The sequence below is a fragment of the Chanos chanos genome, chromosome 8 (assembly GCF_902362185.1).
Source record: "Chanos chanos chromosome 8, fChaCha1.1, whole genome shotgun sequence".
Classification (NCBI taxonomy): Eukaryota; Metazoa; Chordata; class Actinopteri; order Gonorynchiformes; family Chanidae; genus Chanos; species Chanos chanos.
This window is the reverse complement of record NC_044502.1, coordinates 16209944-16216361: the sequence shown is the minus strand read 5'-3', so window position 1 is coordinate 16216361 and position 6418 is coordinate 16209944.

Here is a 6418-nt window from a genome sequence, read left to right as displayed (position 1 = left end):
TCTGTCCTCATACTCCTAGACCTCTCTGCAGCATTTGACACGGTCAACCATCAGATACTCCTCTCATCCCTTGCTGGGCTGGGCATCGCGGGTTCTGCACTCGCATGGTTCAAGTCCTATCTGTCTGACCATTCCTACCAGGTCTCTTGGAGGGAATCGGTCTCCTCCCCCCGCCCTTTCCACACGGGGGTCCCACAAGGTTCGGTACTTGGTCCACTCCTCTTCTCTCTCTACACCAGATCCCTCGGTCAAGTTATCCCCGCCCATGGTCTCTCTTACCACTGCTACGCTGATGATACACAACTGTTCTTCTCCTTCCCCCCCCTCTGACTCTCAGGTTCAGCCTCGCATCGCAGCCTGCTTAGCTGACATTGCCTCCTGGATGTCTGCTAACCACCTCAAACTCAACCTGGAGAAAACTGAGCTTCTGTTCTTTCCTGCAAAGAACTCCCCAACGATTGACACTGCAATCACCATCGAGGGATCTGTGGTGTTCCCCACCACAGCAGCCAAAAACCTAGGCGTAACCCTCAGCAACCAGCTGACCTACTCCGGTCACATCGCGGCAGTCACTCGATCCTGCAGATTCTCCCTATACTGTATCAGGAGAATCTGCCCATTCCTCACACAACAGGCGACCCAGCTCCTGGTCCAAGTGCTTGTCATCTCCCGCCTGGACTACTGCAATGTCCTACTGGCTGGCTTACCGACCTGCGCCATCAGGCCGCTCCAGCTCGTGCAGAATGCCGCTGCATGCCTGGTCTTCAAACTCCCTAAGCACTCTCATGTCACCCCACTCCTTCCTGCGCTCCACTGGCTTCCGGTAGCTGCCCGCATCCAATTCAAGACACTGGTACTGGCCTACCAGGCAACAAGAGGCTCCGCCCCATCATACCTTCAGTCCCTAATAACTCCATATACCACTACTAGAACCCTCCGCTCTACGACCTCTGGTCAACTGACGGTCCCCTCACTTCGGGAACCCGGCAGCCGCTCCTCCCGACCACGCCTCTTCTCTGCCATTGCCCCGAGGTGGTGGAATGACCTCCCTCATACAGTTAGGACTGCGGAATCCCTCACCATCTTCCGCAAGAAACTGAAAACCCAAATTGACGCTCAGTCTTTTTAGCGATGTATGCTTATGAGGTATTAGAGTCAAGATTCAAGAGTTTTATTGTCATGTGCACAGCAAAATAGGCAGTTACACTGTACAATGAAATTCTTACTTTGCTCATCCTCCGTTACCAGACGAGTGTGAATAGACAATATATAAATAAGTAGAAAAAAATCTTATATGGAGACGATATAAATAGCAAAAGAACTTGTAGAAAAACAAGAGAAGTGAGGTAGATGAATGTGCAATGTCACAGTACATGCACAGTATGTGCAAGGGGGCAGAGAGCAGCAGTCATAAAGTGCATTGTGCAATATTACATGATGACAGTGGTGGGACAGCAGCACTAACAGCTGTCTTGTGTCTGCAGAGTTTAGTGTTCGTTAAGTAGTGTGTGTTTTCAGTAAGTGGCCCACCAGTCAAAGAGGTTGGAATCTGACTGATGCACTGACTGTAAGTCGCTTTGGCTAAAAGCGTCTGCTAAATGCTAAATTGTAATTGTAAATTGTGAATCAGTAAATGTGTGTAAAGTAGTTCAAATTTTATTTGATTTTCTGCTTGAGAGAAACATCGATGCATGCGTTACATTTTTAGGCCACCTTGATACTTTGTGAGTTTGTATTCTTGTTGAAAAGTAACTGTGGTGAACTAACTCTGTGTTTTCACTAAACAGACTTTCTGAAATACCCACCCCGCTTTCTGAATTACCCTCCTCCTTGTAATCTTTATTGTATTCTGTTGAAAATAAAAAGGTTTGAATCAAAACATTTCACATCATTATTTGGTCTGGTATTCAGTCACTAGGTATTATGACAGAACTATTGAAATCTGTTTACTATACACGCTAACCCGTTCTTTTGGCGGCAAAAGACGTTTAAAAGAAGCTGTGCTTAGTGACTCAGGTGTACGTATCTCTGACAAACAAGTTTCTGATTGGTTAGCTGGAGAAGATGCTTATACACTTCACAAACCTGTCCGTATTAACTATAAGAGGAATAGAGTGATAGTGCACGGTGTACAGTTTCAAGTCGACTTAATGGATATGACGGCATACTCGAAGGAAAATGGCTTCAAATTTATGCTGACTTGTATAGATATTTTCAGTAAATGCGCATGGGCACGTGTTTTAAAAAACAAGGCCCGGTTGGAGGTAGCGAGGGCATTCGAATCCATACTGAGGGAAGGCAGAGTCCCTCAAAAGTTGCAGACCGACCGAGGAAAAGAATTTTTAAATAAACATTTTCAAGAAGTAATGACCAAATACGGAATTCACCATTTCGCCACAGGCAGTGAGTTAAAAGCTAGCATTGTTGAACGTTTTAATAGGACGATTAAGGGTAGAATGTGGAGGTATCTCACGGCCGTCAATTCTAAGCGATATATAGATGTTTTACATGATTTAATCACATCCTACAACAACAGTTATCATCTAAGCATTAAGACGAGACCTGTCAAGGTCACCAGAGAAAACGAAAATAACGTATTTAAGACTCTGTATGGTGTGAAAGATGCTAAGGACAAGAGTGTCGTATTTAAATACAAGGCCGGAGATGTGGTGAGGGTTTCCAAAGTGAGAGGGCCCTTTACAAAGGGGTACAAACAAAACTTTACGCACAAATTTTTCAGCATAGCCGAGTGCATTCCACGGATGCCGCCCGTCTACAAGCTGAAAGATTATGACGGCGATTTTATAGTTGGGTGTTTTTTATGAAGAAGAGTTGCAAAAAATAAAAATTGGTAAGGATAAAAGTTTCAAAGTAGAAAAGATTTTAGAAAGAAAGAAGATGGGACAAAAGAGCATAGTTCTGGTAAAATGGCTTGGATGGCCTTCTAAGTTCAACAGTTGAGTTCGTGAAGAAAATGTGGTTGACGTTTAGAATCACTTTTAAAATGTGTTTTCGTACACTTTGTTTCATTTGCCGACGGCACGGACCATGGGTGATGACAGGTTTTACATATTGTTGCCTTGCAATTCCTCTCGGTCGGTATATCCTGACAACAAAATATCCAGGTACAGAACCAAACTAGCCAAGCCCAAGCGAATGGGAGGTAGGTTTAATCGAATTCCAGTATCCAAGAACGTGGGATACTTTTAGCGAGAAAGAGGGTACTTTTGTCCTCGTTGATAAAACTCATAACGGGACAAGCGGATACAAGCTGCGTCTAGGATATTACCCGAACATATCGGCTTTGGTGGATGAGATTAATGTACACCTAGTGAAGCACCATGTAAAGTGTAATTATGATGCTGTGCAAAACAAAATCTGCATACAGACAAGACATAACATAGCGCTAAAATTCTATGGAAAACTCGCAATAATTTTAGGGTTAAACACGACAGGTGTTCTTGACTCAGCCGATGCCTCCGATTTGTCGGAAAGACAACTGGAAAAGGTTTATGCACCATACCCCGCAGACATATACGGAGGCTTCTACACTCTTTTTGTGTACACCGACATAATCCAGCATCAAGCCGTGTGTGACTATTACGTTCCGCTGTTGAGATACGTACATATATCGGGGAAAGGCAACGAGTAAAGACCGATCAAGACGAGAAAGTTCCTTTTAGGTATGGTAAAGTGGTTGCGAAGCTTCATTTCAGACCTGTGAAACAAGCACTCAGATTTTAAAACGATGAAACCCTTTAACCCTTACGCTCAGGTTCTACAGCGCTATGTCGTTTATTACCAAAATCAGGCCGGGGGCCTGTTGCCCGGCTATGCGGATAGTCCTACCATGTATGGTACGGGAATTGGTGGTATTTTTCGAGGCCTTTTTCGATTGGCAGCGCCCCTATGTGGGAGAGACTGCCCGGTCTGGGCCAGATAAGACTGAGTCCCTTCTCCACACTCAGTGCTCTATTTCCTATACTAAGTTCTTCCTTTTTTAAAAAAATAAAGTCTAAGTTTCAAAAAGCAGTCAAAGTCTTCAGGAGTCCGATGCAGTGTAAGTTTATTGCATTCAGCAGTGAACAAAATACAACCAACTGAGTCAGGTCCCAGGGAGTGACTGAATTTAATACAGAAAATCATGCACTTATATCTAAAATTTTACCTGTACGCAAAACCTATGTAACCAATAAACGCATAACACGGTTGTATGGTAACACCCCTTACATCATCCGTTTTTGCATGGTCCATCCCATTCGCTTCCAGAAATTTCCCCAAATTTTCCCAGAATTTCATTATTCCATACATCATTGTTTTCGATTTCCTTTTTTGGTTAAGTAAAAATGATGATTCAGCCATATCCTTACTGTACTTTGGACGCTTTACCATGTCCCTGATCTTACCTCAGATATTTTACCCCTTAATGCAGGTGTTCATTATCAAGTGATGGCTAGTCCATGCAAGGTGAACACTGACGCCACTACGCCCCAGCTATTACTTATGCTTCCCTGTCACTATAATCTAGATATTATCCTTTTTCATATTGCCTCTAAGTTTTTGCTGATGTTGCATCTTCCTTTTTTGGTATACCGAGGCCCTGTTGGCTTCAACTTACAGAGGCCTTCTTCCATTACAGAGGCCTTCTTCCATTTCTCCAACACCTACTTAAAAAAGGGTTCAGCATTGCTAAACCGAATCTCAAGTCCGCCGCTAAAAATATTGTTAGTGAAGTAGTCGGTAATGTCCTAAACCGGGTAAACAACACCGGCGACCAGGGCGGTTCCGGTCTGTTGGTGATGCCCCGCAAAAGTGTGAAAAGACCACCGGTAAGAGGTCACACCCTCATGAAAAGAAAAACAAAGGAAAACGTAAGAAAGTGTCAGTGTCAAAAAGAAAGGCGAGAGGTAAACACGGCGGTTGCACGTCGGCTGGAAGGGAATTTAACACCATCTTTTAAGCATGGCACTAATACACGACATGTCGGAAGAATGTATTAAGTCAGAATTGGATTTGTTCACTGTCCCCTTGACACAGACGACGATAGAAAAAAATACGTATGTAGAAGTGCCGCTGATTTCGACAATATCCGACACTGCACCTTTGGAATTTTTCATCGCAGGAAATGGTGAAGACTATATTGATCTGAACAACACACTACTGTACATACGACTCAAAATTACAAGACCCGATGGAACAGACATAGCAGATGGAGCACCTGTCGGTTTGATAAACTACCCTGGGGCTACTATTTTTTCTCAGGTCGATGTGTCCTTAGGTGATAGGTTGATCTCGCAGAGTTCAAACACATATCCGTATCGCAGTATCATAGAATGTTTGACCAACTATGATCGACACACCCTAGAATCACTTTTCTCCGCCGGGCTCTTTTACAAAGATACAGCGGGGCATATGGACGTGACGGACCCTGGTGGCAAAAATCATGGACTGACAAAAAGAGCCGCATTTACAAACACCAGCAACGTGGTGGAGCTGTTGACACTGATCCATAGCGATATATTCTTTCAAGAAAAGCTGATGTTAAATGGTGTGGATATTAAAATACGATTGACCCGATCAAAGGACGAATTCTGTCTGATGCGCAATGACAACGTGGCGTACAAAATAAACATTCATACGGCATCCTTATTTGTTAAAAAAGTTTCTGTCTACCCAGCCATAAGATTGGGTCATGCTCAGGCGCTACTTACAGCGACGGCGAAATATCCTATTGACAGAGTGCATGTAAAAAATTTCTCAATACCTGCCGGGACACGTGTTTCTAACCAAGAAAATTTATTTTCAGGAATGCTACCCCAATCTATCGTGATAGGTATGGTTGACAATGACGCGTTTACTGGTGCTTAGATAAGAATCCCTTCGCATTCAAACATTATGATTTAGAATTTCTAGCCGTTTACGTAGACGGACAGCAATTCCCTGCTAAACCCCTTCAACCTCAGTATCGGGCAGGGGCGGCCGTGCGTGAGTTTTACCAGTTTGCTCTAGCCTCTGGAAGACATCATGCTTTAGCCATTGACAGAGAGGATTTTTTGAACGGTTACACACTCTCCGCATTTAACCTCACACCCGACGAAGAATGCGGTCAGCATCTATCTTTAATTAAGTCCGGAAATATAAGATTGGAAACGCGTTTCAGGCAACCACTCCCGCACACTATCAGTTTTATAGTTTACGCCATATTTGACAGCATAATTGAAGTGTTCAACCGTAGACAGATTCTGGTGGATTACTACTGACACCATGAATACTGTTCAACTCACGGCTGTTATGGATAACATTTCTGCAAATATGCATTTTCTTGGTGTGCTAGCGTGTGATCAGTTACCAGATAGGCCTGTACAAAAATTACCCTCATCTTTAATAATCAACACGCACAGTTCGGATCTCCCCGGTG